General features: G+C 35.6%; 1 protein-coding gene across 11 annotated transcripts in view; it reads left to right on the top strand.

The window, feature by feature from the left end:
* Positions 1–17,606, top strand: part of Nova1 (NOVA alternative splicing regulator 1) — a 127,256-nt gene that overhangs the window by 53,034 nt on the left and 56,616 nt on the right. For 4 of the 11 annotated variants that reach the window (XM_051145652.1, XM_051145615.1, XM_051145625.1 and 1 more), the window contains 2 exons: positions 169–243; positions 3,246–3,347. The exons of 6 other annotated variants lie outside the window; for them this stretch is intronic. The gene's annotated coding sequence lies outside the window, so the exon portion shown is untranslated. The remainder of the gene's footprint in view (positions 1–168; positions 244–3,245; positions 3,348–17,606) is intronic. One more of the 11 variants, XM_051145634.1, reaches the window with a different exon arrangement.

Raw genomic sequence — 17,606 nt, 5'->3', positions numbered from 1 at the left:
TACTTAGTGTGGTAGCTGAAACAGAATTAACAGTGTTTAGTTGTTGAATGAATGAATAAATCCTGTTATTCAGACTCAAACTTCTGAAAATAGCTTTGACTTATTCCGTAGTTTTTACTCTTCCAGGGATTTACATAGTATATAACTTATTGTTTGTTTGTTTTGCAGTGCTTTGCTGGATTTGAACTCAAGGCCTTACACATGCTAGGCAAGCCTCTGCCATTAAGCTAGATTCTAAACCCCGTAAGTTTTATTCCGAAAGCCCTTTTAGTATTTTAAAAGTCTATGCTCCCATAATCATGTCCTGTGTTGAATTATCCATATCTCTAATTTCATTTTCCATGATGCTGTTAGAGTCTCACACACTACTTACCTAAATGCCTTTCTTAGAAGAAAATATGCTCTAATTTTTTACCACACTTGGGCCTGTCATATTCTTGTCCTTCCAGGTTTCTACATGTATTTTTGAGACTCATGCTTTCCATTATAGATTCTGGATCATGCCCCACTCATCTGTGCCCTCACATAAAACCGTCCCTGTCCTGCTGGAAACATGCTGTAACACATCAGTATAGAACATGTCAACTTTCTCATGAGAAGCCTCTAGAAAAGTCTCCATTGAAATGGTGGTGAAACACTGTACACTTTTGTCAACTCCCTAATAAATTTGGGAGTTACCCACCAGTTTCTTATTTCTAGCGCATATTTCACTTTAAGAAATACCACACAATATTCTATAATATAGCAGCATTTTGAGTTTATTTTCAGGACAAAATGTACCTCCTTGTGGCAGTTCAAAGACTCCTTTAAAAGCATGTATACTTTTGAATTTGTGTCATCTTTTATCTTCAGAAAACTGCATTTCCAACAATTTGGGAAAATACTTTTTTAAAACCAGAGCATTAGTAGCATCTTTGCAAAACATGTAATCTCTTGCTGCATTTTTACAAATTTAATAATTTTTTCATATTCGTGTGGGATGACAATGAAAGTGTGATAAAGGTAGTGAAATCATTTTATATAAACAGTTGAAGCCAGATTTTCCATAGCTGACATAGTTGAAAGTGAGGGTAGTAAAAGGGGCAGACCAATGTTAATACTGCATTGGGGAATACGGACTAATATAGTCAGTAGCCTCAGCTTATCATTGGCATTTTGTAATTCCGAATCATTATTGAAGTGTACACCTTGTGATTTTAAACTTTCTAATATATGGTTCAATGAAAGTGTCATTATGTCATAGTAAGTGAAGATGCCACACTGTAACGAGCTCTGCTAACTTGAGTAGTCACTAGTCACTGCTAGTAATATAGTAGGCCAAGCACCAAAACACTCTCCTCGTACAAGGTTTGCGTTGTTGTAAAGCATCACCAACTATAAATGGGTGTGTTCTTACTTCACATGAGAAACAGCAGCTATTTAGACTTAGGCATTTAACTTACAAAAATTAAATCTACATATTCTGTTGAATTTTAAAATCATTCATTAGTCATTCCTGCAAATTCACCAGGGACTTTGGACAACACATTTGAGAACCTTACAAAAGCTTATTATGGTCTGTTTCCAGTGGAAGAATTTAGGGACTTCTGTGTAATTTCACAGAATCTCTGGCTTCTGTATGCCTTATATATGAAGGCTGTACCAGGAATCCCTGGGCCTTGTCTTGTAAATAAAGAGACCAGCAAACTCTGTTTTTTTCTCCTTTACCACATGTCGACCCTTAAACAAAATGCTGTTTATTCATAATGTGTCTTAAATACAGAAAGAGAAGAAAGCTGAGTGAGGAACGGCAGTAGCTGTTTCTGGTTGTACTGGGTATATGTTTCAGTGTAAATAAATTCTTAATTAGCAAATTAGATAAAAATACTTGAAGTAAAGGACACGTTTTTATGACAGATTTCTTGGACGTTCATGCAAACCACCTCAGTTCAGAAGGAGATTGTATCATTTAAATATTGTGACCTGAGTCATGTCATAGTGATCAGTTCTTAGTTTGAAAGTCTTGTTTACGAATCTTAAGAACACAAGTAACGAAGCCTCAGGCCTATACAACACAGCTGCTATGTTCCATAGATAATTTTAAGACAGTTAGTAGGTAGGTCTATCAGAGAAGAGAAAGAAATATACATATCATTACGTGTATAAAATTGTTGTCCTTTCCCTCTAGAGATTTGTTCAGGCCTGCTATTAATCACTGCTAACTGCCACTTTTAGTCTTATTTTTGAAATAAATATTATCAATTACATAAAATAAATAACAAAGGATAACAAGATTCTAAATATTTTAAAATATTCATCAAAAATAAAATAAGTAATGTGACCTGTATAATAGAGTTGAAACATAGAAATTGTATTGGAGATTGAAATAAGGGTGCCCCTTCAGCAGGAAGGGCCAGTGGCATCTTTGAGAGAATAGTCTTCTAATTCTCTCTGGCTCAATGCAAAATGAATTGCATGTAAAGAGCATTGGTGTAGTAAATTCAAAATGCAGTAGCAACTTTTGGCAGTAATGAACTAAAAGCACCTTACTATCCATTAACTGACTGTTCACATGGTCCTAGGATAATGACTGTTTCTAGAGTGTAACCCAGTTTAACTTTGGAGGATGGCAGTTTTTCTGTGTAAGAGATTTTAAAATTCCATAATCTGAAATAAAAATTGTCACTAGATGTTGATAACTAATCCTTTCATTACAAAGCTAAAATAATTTATAATTTTGCAATGTCTTTTTTTTTTAATTTCTCTTTGGGCATATTTGTGTGGCTTGGCTTCAAGTTTGACATCTCAACCTGTTTTGTCTTTGATTGGTCATCTTAAAACAATACTAGTGAACTAGCTGAATGGTAAGGGATGATACTGTACATATTTACTTATTTTAGATAAATTTCTGTTGAAACAGTGTTATAGGTGGATAAATGCTTGGGTTTATTTTTTTTTACCATGTCTTATATTTGCTTTATAATTGTGTTGTGAATTGAACAGCTGTATTCTGTTTCTTGCAGTCATCTTAACATCCAGCCTTTAAATGAATGGCAGTCATCTGTGTAGGTCTCTTGTGACTGAGTGATGTATTCTGTTTCGCTGTGGCAGTTTTCCACACAGTCGCTTTCGTTCTCAAAAATGTTCATTTTCTATAGTACTTTTCACCCCTGTATGTATGTACAGGAATCACTTCACCCACCACCGAATTGCAGCCACTACTGAGGTGGAACGCAGCAACTGTTTAACAGCGCACTTTCCCCTAGGTGCCGCCAGCTGCAGAAGAAATTGTACATGGGCCCGTACAGAAGGTATTTCTCCACTGTGCCATCCGCAGAGTGACACTGACTAGGAGTACTACATAGACTGTAAGTTCCTTGTGTACCCACCGTAGACTGGAAAACCCAGTAAGAAAGAGTAACAGATAGCTGGGACACGTCCTTGAGAAATCTGTGGAGGTCAGGTAAACTTACTGCTTCTCTCCCTGGCTTTAAATGTGATTTGTGATCGGTAACAAGGTGGATACCACATAGGTGGATGTACCACTTATTGCAAATTAATTTATTATGGACACCGAGAGAAACTAAAATATTTTTTATAAGTTGTTCACGAACCAAAATATAAAGGAATTAAGCTGTGTTCAAAATTTCAAATATCCAGAGCATTCATGAGGCAGTAGAGCCATGCTGGTATTAGAGGGTACCCTTGGCCTTGCTAACCAAGGCCTGCAGGTTAGTGCTGATGCCACCTCTGGCGACAGTTTTGAAACAAGGCCAGTTTGTGTGATGAACATAGTAGGCTTCTTTAATTTAGAACTACCAAGTTTTAAATTTAAAAAAGATATTTAGAATCCAGGCATGAGAGAAAGGAAACAATTAAATATTAAATCATAATATACTTTGGTCTCTAACTCCCATTTACTAAATGAAATTTTTGGTTGATGTAGCCAACTTTAAAATAGTACTTTCTTTAGTATTAGTTTGAAAAGTTTATACCTTTTATTATAAAAAAAATCATTAAAATTTTTTGTTTGTACTATACTCTGTGGTTTCATTTTACTATTTTAGAATTTTTTTAAAAATTTAGTGGTGTAATTTGCTGTTTGCTTATTTTCATTTATGTATTTTTGATGAGCCTTTTGACATTTCTATGTAAAAAAAAATCGGGGCCTCTTTATCTTCCTAAAGTCTTAATCACAATTACATATTGTCCCTTAATTTAGATAACTATCCATTATTAATTATAAATTGAAGATACTTATGCACACATCTGTGTCTATAGATTCTTCCTCAAACATGATTAAGGTTAATTTCAGAACAACTCAGTGAGTTAGGTCGAAGAAAAGGTTTTTCTAGAGACCCATAGAATCTTTTTGTGGAACACAGGTAGAATGCCCTGTATTCAAAATAGTATTTTTTATGTTCGCTGTGGCTTTCTTAGTTGGAATATTGTTTGTAATTGCTGACAGCTGGGTGTTGTGCATATAGTGTCATAGGAAGACAATGGGTTTGCTCCAGAGTCTTTCTACTGCTTTTGATTTTGTAGTAGAAACAGGGTATTTGGAAATGCAGTTTTTAAAAAAGTATGCTTATTATAATTCTCAATAACTTTTAATCAAATGAATTAGAAAGATCTTTATTTTCAGAGTAAAATTTTATTTAAATAGTACCAACATAAATATTCACTTTTAAACAATTTTTTGTATAGACTTAAGACAAAAAAACTCTACTAAACTTAATATTTTTTAAAGTATAATATAGATGTATTATAGTTTTTCTCTCTATCAAGAAGGGATTACAAGTTTATGAAATATTAAAATTGCTATCACTTTTGCATGTTCTAAAAACATAAATTATTATTGCAGTTCATTTTTCATTAGCACTGGGAGGAATAGCTGTTTCTTTTTTTTTTGTAAAGGTCATTAACTATCCTTGTTACATGGGACTGAGTATGTTTAGAATTATACAGGATGCTAAGTTTTATACTTAGTGTGTAGTAATTTAAGTTCGACAACTTACTAGATTCAGTTTTGATCATGTGACTCTAATATTAAAATACAGCTTTAATTTGTGCAGTTTCGATTGGAACTTTAGGTAGAAATGCATTAAGTTCATGCCTTTATTCCTTGAACTTAATGCAGATTTCCCTGCTTGAGACCTCAAGCAAATTTTGCCTTTGGAGCTTTTGTTACCATCATCTGGTAGAGTAGATGCAGACAGTCCCTGTGTGATTGTCCTGCAGACAATGAGCTCCTCCCCTTAACTCTGAATGGCTAGAGCTGTGCTTGGGATTGCTGTAAAGTAGCATTCACTTCATTGTTTGAGAATTCAGAAATAAATGTTAGGATAGAATAATTAAACCTTAATGAATATGCAAATTTATACTCTATAATCTTCAACTTGTAATAAGAAAAATGAAGCAGATGCATAAATAAAAATTTAACTGCTGAAATGATAGGCGCTCAGACACCTGTCAGTAATGTTCTGGCAACATCTAGCTTCCATGGAGAAATTTGAAAAAGCAATTTTAAAAACCAAAATGATCCTGATCAGAAAATAGAGGGCCCAAGATGAAAAATGTTGGAAGGTAGATTTTATGTACCTTAAATTATTTTAAAATAATATAAGTTATAAATATTTTTAATCCATAAATTTGAATTTTCAAATGTTATCCACAGTTTTGCAGAGGATCTTTTGAGTTAGGAACATATTTTACATTGTCCCAAACAGGTGTTAAAAATGGTATGTTTTAAAAATAGATATGATTTTAAGTTTTTTTCATTTTAGTCAGTAGGAGAAGCAGAAAGATGACTTTGCCCCATAGTACTGTATAGACAGTTTTTTTGTAGTTCATGCTAAATGGCCAATATTTTAATTCCTTCAATTAGGAAACCTTTAGCATATTATATGCCATTTTTGCCTTCCAAAAGATAATTTACTTTCAGTACATTGATATATGCAATTAGAATTTAGATATTTTAGAAATAACTGTTGAGGTTTTTTGTTGTTTGATTGATTCCAGATAGTTTTAAGTGAATCAAAGAGATAAAATTATGCTTGACTACCCCAATCTTTGAAATTCTTATATTATGTATCAAATAATTTGTTTATTTTTGTGACTGTGTCATTATTTTCGGTATATATATCATTACTCTGAATTTCAATGTTTTCTTTTAAAAAAAACTGATGTCACAAAGCTGATTATAATAGTGATTTAGCAAACATTTATTACTTTGTTGATTGAAGGATAAAAATTGCCATGTGTCTTGTTGATAATTGTGTGTAGATGTATGTATTCGTGTGTGTATCAGTTTTCTAATGTATTTTTGTAGTGCAATCTGGAATCCCAACTGTCATATGTAGCGACTTAATCAAGTGTAAATTGCTTAACAAGTTTAAGGTTTTTGTTTTGTTTTGTTTTGACTGCTAATTGAGTTTCATTACACCTACCTCACAGGGTTGTTGTGGGGAAAACAATAAACATACTTGAAAGGGTGCTTAACATCTGCCATGTGTACAATATCTGAAAACTGTGTTACTAAAACCTTTAGTCTCCCCACCCCATTGTGTGCTAAATGAAATCCAAGTGCCTGTCACAGTATGTGTTCTGATCATCCTTGGGTCCTTAACCTCATTCTGTGCTTCCAGACTGTGTGCAATGGATATTCACGTTTTAGTAGTTCTTTGAAACGCACAAAAATGTGTGTGTGTGTGTGTGTGTGTGTGTTTTCACCTTCGACCTCCCGAACCACTGGGGCTCTGTCCTCTGTGCAGCCAACTCACACCTAGTCCTCACTGTCGGTTTCTTTTGCAGTAAGATGACTCCTAGCCCTTCCTCCTCTCATATTGTTTGTAATGGTGACCCCTTACATGAACCTGTGCTTATTCCTAGATTGCTATTATCACATGTGATTCTTACATGACTATTGTACATTTGTTATAAAGCAAATTTGTCTTTTCTGTATTTATAAAGTGGATTCCCAGCTACGTATAACCACATCAAGGCTCCGGTTATTTACTCCATCAGACCACTTTACTTATTATTTTGCTTCATAATCAATCAAATAAAGAAATGGACTACCCGAGAGTTTGAACCACAGCTGCATTATTCTTTCCTGTCATTGTACCTATAGGTCCATTCTGATGATTAATTTTTCCTGTCGTGATAAAATATTGCTCATGACTTTTATCTCACTTCCTCTTTTTCTTTCTTGTTTATTTGCTACAGTTTCTTGCGTTCTCTAGTGGAGTAAGAATGAAGTTACATGTGGTGTAAGTAGGGTGGGAATCTACATAAATTTTGCTCTGACTTTTTCAGCTTTGCCACCCTTTTGGTCAACTCTTTCCCTTCCTTGCTTTGTTCCGCGGTCTCTAGTCTTCCTCTGACTTTATTATGGAATTGCCGTGTTTCCTTGATAATCCTCTATGTATGGGGGAGAAAAGCCAGTACTAATTTTTAATAACTTTGTTAAATTGCCCTTTTATATTTCATACATGTGTGTAATGCATTGTTTTTTTGTTCTCATCCCGTAGCTCCCTCATCCTCCTTACACCCACCTGTCACCTCCAACATTTGTGTCTTTTGTTTTTGTCTGTTACTGAGTTTGATCAAAATGCAATCTCTTCTTATGATGAGGTTTCGATGTCTTGCTATGTTATATAGTCAGACCAGTCTCAAACTCTCAGCCTCAAGCCATCCCATTCTGCTCCCTGAAGCTTGTAAAACACTGCTTGTAGACATTTCTTTGCTCTAACAAATTATAGGACGTCTGTTCATTTCTAATGCCTTTACCTACTTTGTACCTCTCCATCCTTCCCTTACCGTGCCTCCCTCCTTCCTTCCCTTCCTTTTCTTTTCTCTCTCACTCTCTCTTCTCTTGTTCTCCTCTACTCTGTCTTTCTCTCTCTCTCTCTCCCTTTCCTTACTACTAATGAATTGCCAGCCCCCTGGCACCCCCCCCCCCCACATTGTCTTACTTTAGGACAGGAAACAGACTGACTTTCCTATCTATTTCTCAAAGTATAAGCTCATGTCTGAGAATATGTACTTAAAATTTTAGAGGTGAGCTAAAGCCTGCCTGGACAGTTACCATACTGATGCCTTGCCACCTTACTTCTGCTAACCATTGGAACATAGTAATCTCAGCATTGAGCCATGGCTGAAACTAAAAATTCCTACTCAGTGTCCAACTGAGGTCATAGTAGGCCCCTTGATATTTTCTGCACATCCTTTCTTTTCTGTCTTTCCATGCCTTGCCCTATGGTAATGTGTCACCAGAATGCCCTTCACCCTTCACTCCTAAACAACTCAGTTAGTCTTTATTGATCTTAGCAGGTAGAATGAATTTTTCTCTCTGCTGTGGTCTTAGAACTGTAATATATATAATCAGTAGTTACATCTTTCCTGGTGACTAAATTGTGTTTTCGAGACAGCCACTAAATTACTTATTGGTGAATCCCTCACTGCCTGGGACTTTTATTGGTTCTGTGTAGTATTTGCTGAAATACAATGCTCTATGAAAAGCTAAAATTGAAATAGATAAGTTTTGTTGCATAATTAATAAACCAGATCTTGTTTTCTTCCTTTAAAGAAATTGAAAGACAAAGACTAACTTTATGCCTTCAGGAATGTCAACCCCTTGAGACTCTTGTCTCTTTTGGAGAGCTTATTTTAGGTTTTAGTTCAGGTTTATGTACTTACCTTTTTACCTCCATATTTCCATTGTTTAAAAAAATACCCTAGCTCATGGCTTTAATAGTGACATTAGCAGTGAGTGGATTATCAAGGTGGTCCAGGTAACATTGGCTACAAGTAAAAACAAATGATCACATGGATTATCCTGGTACTTTTCTTATAATGGGCTTTTTTTTTTCACATTAAAATGCTGATGGCTTCAAATTGTATTAGTAAATAGGAAAAATTACTAAATGGTAGGCTATTGGCCAACTAGAGGACTACTTGTGAGATAATAGAATAGGAATTAGAGTCAGATTCTTTGAGGACAGGGCACTGTTTTAATCAGATTGGTATTTGGAGTAGTGCCTAAAGTAAATTGTCTGTTTGTAATGGAGCTCTAACCTTCTGTCATCCTAATTGATCATCAACAGCTGTATTATTTAGGACAGATGTTCAAACAAATAATAAAAGTTAGATAATCAAAAAATGAAGATGGTGTGGTAGTAGAGGTCACTGATAAAATTCTCTGTGTTTTAAGCTGTTGGAAAGTTTCAAATAAGTGCAGAAATTATAACAAGCAGGTAAAATTGTATTAAAGTTTAAAAATATAAATCAATCTTTAATAAACTATTTCTGTGTTTCTTATTTCCATGTTGTTGGAAGTGTATTTGAAGTTGTTTTTACTCACTTTCTCCACTATCGCTACTGATATTCTACTATCGTGTGGCATTGTTTTATCTGTCTTCACTTGCTCATTAGGTCCTGGGGGGATGGATAGCAAATGCAGATTTTAGGCTTAGCTGGGTCTCACTTGGAGATGGTGAGTTCTCTGAGTACTCTCCTGTCAGCACACTTCTTATCCCTGGGACGCTTTGTATTCCTTCTGTAACAGGATGAAACAAACTGTTAACTATAGCAAAATGATTATCAGTTTTTAAGAAACCCTTTATTTCTGTGTCCCCCCCCAACATTGAAATAATTTATTCTATTCACTTTGCATTAGCAAAATAAATTATACTCTTTTCATTTTGAAGGCAAATTCTATGTTTTTTCTTTTTAAGTCAAATTTTTCATGTTTTCCTGAGTGTATTGGAGAAAGAAGAAGCAGGATAATTTAGTGGGATGCATGTCATATGCACCCACTAAATTAACAAATAAAAAATGTAATTGCTATGCTATATTTTGCAAGATGTGTCATATTGAATGCACTTCAAGTATTGGGATTTATTCTGTATAAATGACTTGCTCTCAATTGTGATGTATTATAGGACTTTGTCTTAGGAATCTTATTTTAATAGATTTACTAAAATATTAAAATAATAAGTAAATAACACCAAATACTCAGTTCTTCCTTTTTAATCAATGCTATATAGTTTCTTATCCTGCTTGTTTCTCATATCACGTACTCAGGAACTGACACTTGCTCTCTTCCTTTAAAGATAAGAGCTTTAATCCCAATTTTCCCACGGCTGCTCAGCATTCTGCCTGGGATGGCTGATACAGGTTGTGTGAAGCCAAACAAGGGTCATTTTCATTTCTTCATTTATCACTGTAGAACCAGTTGCTCCTGCACCATGCACTTTGTGCTTACACACGGAAGGAAGCTCCAGCTCTGACTGGGATAGCATTGCCTCCCGTCTGCATTGCAGGACTTTTTTGCCTTTTAAGACTTTCCTCCATTATGCTTTATTTTACTGATGGAACTTCAGAATTATGCTATACATAGGAGCACGATCTTAAAACAGTTTTTTTCTTTTCTTCTTTTTTGTGGAAGGTAATTATTTTATTTACCTGTGTGCTTTCATGGGTAATATTCTTGTAAACATTTTTTAAGTTCATTTAATTAATTGTGAGGGAGTTCATTCTTGGTAAATTCAACTTTCAACAATATTGAATAGACCACTGAAAGACCAGTATCATAACTTAAAGTCAGTCACATATTCTTCCAACGTGGTTCATCAGCAGCATTACGTTAAAACACACACACAAACAAACAAACAAACAAAAGCAACTTCTATGAACTATGAATAGTTGTCTATTCAGAGAATTGCATTGGTTTTACTAATGTGAAAGCAGATTTTACTGACAAATTTTCCAGTATGTGCTGTGTCCTAAGCTTTCCTCTAGCTTATAAACTGAGCTGGATCATTTAACTTTTACTTTTGCTCTTCTTTTTAAAGTAGGGTTCCGTGCCTCTTTCAAAAAACCATTAAAGCAGAGGATTAAAGGTTCTGATTGGCCTCTTGTTATGCCAGTCACTTGCGGACTCCCCAGAGATAAAGTGCTCTGGATGAGGTCTAACTAGAGGTTCTACCCAGCTTGATTCCCTGTCTAGCAGGAGGAGCCAATGGCTCCTGAGGAGAGTAGCTGTTCTGGTACTGTTGTTCTGGACCCTTACTGATAGCTTAAGAACTGGCCACTGAATTAAATTTTTTGCTATGTAAGTAACTATATCCTTAAAAGAGACTGTGTTTTAATATGTCCGTACTGTTTTTAGCATTTAGTAAAATTATTTCATGTCTGTTAGTGTTATATTGAAGAAACATTACATTCTAATTATGTTCATTAAAATAATCAATAGTCTAATTTTACATAGTTTGAGTAAATAATCTTATTTTCTTTATATTTCCCCTTCATTGAGCATATATGTATGTAATTTGCTTCTATCTGCTATCTATACATTGCACATCCATACACACAAGTGTTCTTAATTTCATAAATTTATTCAATACATGTAGTTTGCCTTAGTCTTTGGAAAAGGTTACATTTCATGTTAATTTTTATACCTTATTCAAAAATAAATTTTATTAGCTATGTTTTCTTATTTACTTTCCATACTACACTTCTCTTCATATTAAAAGTAATGTGTGTTTCTTATGACATATCTCCTAATAGTGTAGGACTTACTATGCTTAACTTGTATTTTGATACTTGTGTAATTCTTTTTTTTTAACTTGTGTAATTCTTTTCTCTTATTCATTTATTCACTTGTTCACTAGTGTCATCTAGTAATATAGGGTGCATTGGTTTGCATGCTATGAATACAGAAACTAGATCCCCTCAGGAGCCTTAACTTTTGTGAGTAAACAGGGTTGCATGAACATGCACTAGTTAAATGGGAAAATTTTAATAAACCTGATATATTATATATGAACTAAAGGTGTAAAATAAAATAAGCTGAGGACAGTAAGAACATAGCAAGAATGGACATTTGTATTCATTAAGTTAAAAAAACAAACAAGCAAAAAACTCACTTTCTGAGCCTCAAGATATAGGCATGATTATCATGGCCAAGCTCTTTGGTAATAGTCTTAATTATTTTGGAATATTACTCCTGTCCTTATTCTTTGTGAATCACAACTTCCAAGATAATAAAAAAGTTCCATCACCATTTGACCATTATGTTTTGTGTGTGTGTGTGTGTGTGTGTGTGTGTGTGCGCGCGCGCGTGCGCGCGCGTGTATGCACGTGCGTGCTTGCATGGGTGCGTGGGTGCATGTTCTGGGCTCTACACTGGACACACTGTAGCTGCCTCTCAAAATCTTCAGATGTGACTAAGAGAGAAGTCTTGTGTTTCATGTTTCAGTTCAGTGACACACAGTTAGAGTTACTCTTCACAACTTGCTGACCCAAGATCCCTATAGTGTGCTGCCCTGTGTTGTGATCTTCACAGCTCTTACAACCTACAGTTATTACTTATATACTTATCGGCAGTCCTTTCTCATGGGGAAAGAACCAGGAGGACAGGAATCTGCTCTGGCATGTTTTGTACTGATCCATCTGGAGTGACTCGTTGGGCTTTTGGCAAGTAATTAGTGGATGATACCATACTAACCATTTATCTCTTATGCCTGTGTTTTCCTTTTCTTGCCACTATAAAACTATCCATTTCTTTAATGATTTGGAAAACGAAATTACTATTTTTATGAAATAGCAAAACTATTTGTAAAGTATTTTCATATGTATTCTTTTCTGAGGACCTGCATCCTGGAAAAAGAACTGACTCTCCATCTTCCCAAATATCAGCCAATTGCAAATGGCTCCTCAGGTAGAAGTGGGACATCGTGAAACCCTTGCCTACCCATGCTGGGAATTTGGTTGGACAGATCTTATTTAGGACTTACATGAGGTCATGTGTTTAGTGGTCCTGTCATGTTCAGCATGTCTTTTTCACTGCAGACATCTACTCTTTCTGACTTAGATTCTTTCTGCCCCATTTCTACAATGATCCTTGAGCTTTATGGTAAGGGAATATGATAGATAATCAAATTAGAGCTGGACTCCCACTGTTCCATAGTCTAAGTGTTGACCACTTGGGGGTCTATATTAATCTGCGAAAGACACCTTTGAATGTTAAGAGATACATTTATCTATATGGGTATAAAGCTAAGAACTTAAGGTGCAGTTTGTTACCTTTTTCATTTAGCAGAACAATTCTTTTAGCATCTCCCCTGGGCTTATAATACAGCCACAATGGGTTTTGGCCGAATTAAATGTACCAAATCAGACACTGGTTTTGTAGACCACACTTTGAATCCTGTCCACAAGTGGTTGGTGGCTCCTAGAACATTAGTGTCATTATTGTGCCAGTTGGTATATTTTGAGTCATTGTAGTTCACAGGTGTGTAAAACTGTTGAATAAATTTCTCTCCTAGTAGTGTGCATATTACCTTCTAGCACTACGAAAGCTAGCCAGTAGGGATGAAGCTCCCAAGTAGGTACTATCTTAATTTCTCCATATTCTATGACTGAAGTATGTGTGCCTTGCACAATTGGGTCTTACTTTCAAGTTCTGAAGAGTATCATAGACTGCATCCATGCACATACAAGTAGTAAATGGACTTAGTGGGTTTTAAGAAAAAACACATGAAGTTTTGAGGAACAGTAGTAGGGGTGTACTGAGTTAGAGGGGAGGGGATCATGGGTACATTCAATCTAAATATATGTGTATGTGTTTAATCAGCTTACAACTTAAAAACAAAAATTATTTGAAAACAGTAAAAGTCTTATTGCATAGAGCTTGCACTTAGCTTTCTACTTATACTGCATTGCACCAGTGAGTGTGTAGCTACATATTTTTACAACTCTTTGCCATTTCCTTGTTCATCACTTTACAGCCTGATCCCAGCCCCCTCCCTCCTCTTCACCCAGTCCCACCCTTATCCCCTCCCCCACCAACATTTTCCTTCTCCTTTTCAGAGAAAGGAAGGCCCCCAAGGTGTATCAGCCCACCTAGCACCTCAAATTGCAACAGGACTAAGGGCATCCTGTCCCACCTAGGCCTGACAAGGCAGCCCAGCTACGGAAAACAGACCAAAAGGCAGGCAACAGAGTCAGAGACAGCCCTACTCCCGTTGCTAGGGAACCCACATGATAAACAAGCTGAATATGTGCTACATATGTGTAGGAGGTCCAGCCTATGCATACTCTGGTTGGTGGTTCAGTCTCTGTGAGCCCCCATGGACCAAGGTTTGTTTACTCTCTTGTTCTTGTAGTGTCCTTGATGCCTCAGTCTTCATAATCATCAAAATTTATATAAAATACCTCATATTAGGTATTTTTTTAACAATACACTTCTTAGTTCCTCATATATTTCAGTTTTTTTTTAACATTAATAGCATAGGGGATCATACCATTTCAATTTTTGTTTATGATAACTACATTGTAATAAATTATTTTTAATATATTTTATTAATTTATTCATATTACATCTCAATTGTTATTCCATCCCTTGTATCCTCCCATTCCTCCCTCCCATTTCCCCCTTACTCACTTACTCTATGACGGTGACTGAGGGGGACCTCCTCCCCCTGTATATGCTCATAGGGTATCAAGTCTCTTCTTGGTAGCCTGCTATCCTTCCTCTGAGTGCCACCAGGCCTCCTCATCTGGGGGACATGGTCAAATATGGGACACCAGAGTACGTGTGAAAGTCACACCCCACTCTCCACTCAGTTGTGAAGAATGTCCTGTCCATTGGGTAGATCCTTAAGAATAAATTTACTTGGCCATAGAAATAAAATTTTAAATCAGCTTAAATTCTGAGCAGTGCAGAAATTTCTTATTAGTGTCCCAGTTTCTAATGTTATCTGCATATTTAAGCACTCAGCTCACTTCTCCTGTATTTCATGAAGTGTTACATAACTTAAAACTTTTATATAGTCAAATTTATCATTCTTCCTTTGTCTCTGTGCTTGAAATAACACTTTGTATTATATGAGCCATGTTTTAATATTCTGTCCATTAAATTTACTTGTAGCTTATAATATTCAGGGGTAAAGATTCTTTATTATTTTCCAAATGTAGTGTAATTGTACTACCCTAACCATTTTCAAGTCACTTTCTCTACTATAATCATACCAGAATTTATGTTGACCAACTTTTGGCCACAGGATTTCTATTTGGCTCTATAGTTAAAGTTTTATTTTACTTACCATTGTTTTGTAGTCTTTATTGTGAGATATTTTCTGGCCCATTTTAAAAACTATTCTGTTGTGTTATTATGTTTCTTAAAACTATAGTTTTAAGTTTCCCTTTTTTCTTCTCAAATAAACCATTCTCGGAATATAGTGAAAATCTTACTGATTAAACTTTTAATTTGTATGCCAATCTTCCCTTATCATATCTAGGATGTAAAACAGGATCTGAGTTTTACCTCTCTATCTCTCTGTAAAGCTATCGTTTGTACAGAGCACAAGCATTTCAATGATTAGAATTACTTTATTACGTAATATCACTTATGGTTGCTCTTTTAAATCATTTTTAAATTTGGATGTTTAGCAGTTTATTATACTCATGAATTTTCTTAGTACAGTATGCTCATTGTAACATTATTGACTTAGTATGTTAAAACAGATTCACTCTCTTAAAAGTTTGGGTGGCCAGAGGTTCAAAATCAGTTTCACTTTGGTATCTGGGCCACTGTTCTTTGGGAGTGCTTACATTCTGGCACGCCACCCGCTCCCCTGACTTTCATTAGCTTCTAGAGATTTATCATTTCTTGCTTGCCTATACCCGTGCCTGATACCACTTTTATGTATGTGAGCTTCTATCTGTTTGAATCTCCCCCTGTGTGTATGCATGCACGTGTGTGTGTGTGTGTGTGTGTCTGTGTGTGTGTGTGTGTGTGTGTGTGTACGGGACATCAGCTGGCCTCTTTTGTGACCTTCCCACTTATTCCCCTGAGACAGTGTTTCTCCCAGTACCTGGAGCTAGATTGGCAGCCTCTGTGGTGAGGTGATTACAGTCAGGGATGCTGAGGATTCAGGCTCAGGCCCTCATCATTCTACAGCCACTACCCTTAGCTACTGAGCCATGTCTTTAGCTCCTTGATCATTTCCTGAGTCACTCCAAACTTTTGTCATCACACTTGCTGATGCTCTTTGCTGGCCTCCCCTGAGAAGGACTCTGGTAATTGTATGATACTGATTATATGACACTGATAACACAGGACAGGCCTCTCATTTTCAGGTTTTGTGTGTGTGTGTGTGTGTGTGTGTGTGTGTGTGTGTGTGTGTGTGTGTGACAACTGCAGTTCCTTGTAATAAAACAACTTCCCTACTTCTAGGCATTAGAATGTAGATGACATTTGAGGGAACTTTGTGCCTCCCATCACAAGTAGGGGAGCCATTGAATTTTCTAATTATTACTTCTGTATTTTATTGAACTGACATATTAACTGGCTGCATTTACCTCATATATGCAATTAAAAATGATAACATCATCATTCTTGCTTCTATTTCCACTCTTAGTACATCTTGCAGTTTTTAATGCAAATGCTTACAATTTGCTTTCTTTCCACCACATCACCACATTTATTGTGATTTTAAGATAGCCCTTTTTTTTTTTTTTTTTTCTAATAACAGAAATACTTTGCTGTTGTATCTTTATTGTCTATTGCACTATTTTGGCACCTTATTTTTTTTAATTATGCATTTTAAAGTACTAACTCAAACTTTCACTCTTGATTAAGGTACATTTTACTATAGTTTATCCACTTTAAATTATGTTGCTAAATTTAGTTTGTTGGTATTTCAGTATTTTTATGCTTATATTCACTTACTTAAGTTTAATGGTGTTATATGGTTCTTTTCAATTAGGGATATCAGTGTTATGCTAGCTATTAATGAAATGAAATTGATGGTAGTCTATTTTTTTGTTTATAAACTGGAATAGTTTTTACAGCATGCAAATGATCCCAATAAAGTCTGAAAAATTGTATATAACAATCTCTGCTTAGATGTTACTTGAATGTCATTGTTTCATGGGTTTTCAAGTTCTTGGCTATTTACTTTTTTTCCTGAGTCAATGTTGATAGTTCATGTTTTTGTATTCCAGTCTCTCAGGCATGTTAATGGGGCACTTGTTGGATGCCTGCTGTGTGTTAAGCATTGTGTTGGGTGGTATGCATACAAATGGAAAGAATGCAGGACTCTGACCCTTACCTCATACATTCAGGAGGAAGTCCAAGATCCTAGGTGATCACAGACAAATTCCATCAGGAATACCAAGAGCAAAGTCAGGAATGGGGACAGTTGCAAAGAATTCTTATGTATAAAGTTTAGGTCTTCATTGAGAAGAATGGTGAGTAGGATGTAGAAGCTGGTCCTATGGACTTTTGCCAGGTGTCTAAGGTGATAACCACAAAGCCACATGTTGGGAAGGTTAACCTATTAGCATCAGCAGAAGACTACGATAGGCGGTGGATTGGTTAATACTAGAAGAAGGTAAACATTGCTTTACAGTAAACTTAGGGTACAAAGATGTAATTGAAGAAAAGAATTTGATTTTTTTAAACGTTGAGCTCTGTGTAGAAGCATATTCCTTTCATGTCAGTGGTCAAGAAGGTTAGAAATAGGATGCTCAAGAGGCCCCGTCCAGCATAGGCAATATTTGCATCCAGTCTCTGAAACAAAAACAATAGAATAATGAAAAAGGAAGGAGGGAGGGAA

The sequence above is a fragment of the Acomys russatus genome, chromosome 1 (assembly GCF_903995435.1).
Source record: "Acomys russatus chromosome 1, mAcoRus1.1, whole genome shotgun sequence".
Classification (NCBI taxonomy): domain Eukaryota; kingdom Metazoa; phylum Chordata; class Mammalia; order Rodentia; family Muridae; genus Acomys; species Acomys russatus.
Note: the sequence above shows the minus strand (reverse complement) of the source record. Positions and strands in the feature narration are given on the sequence as shown.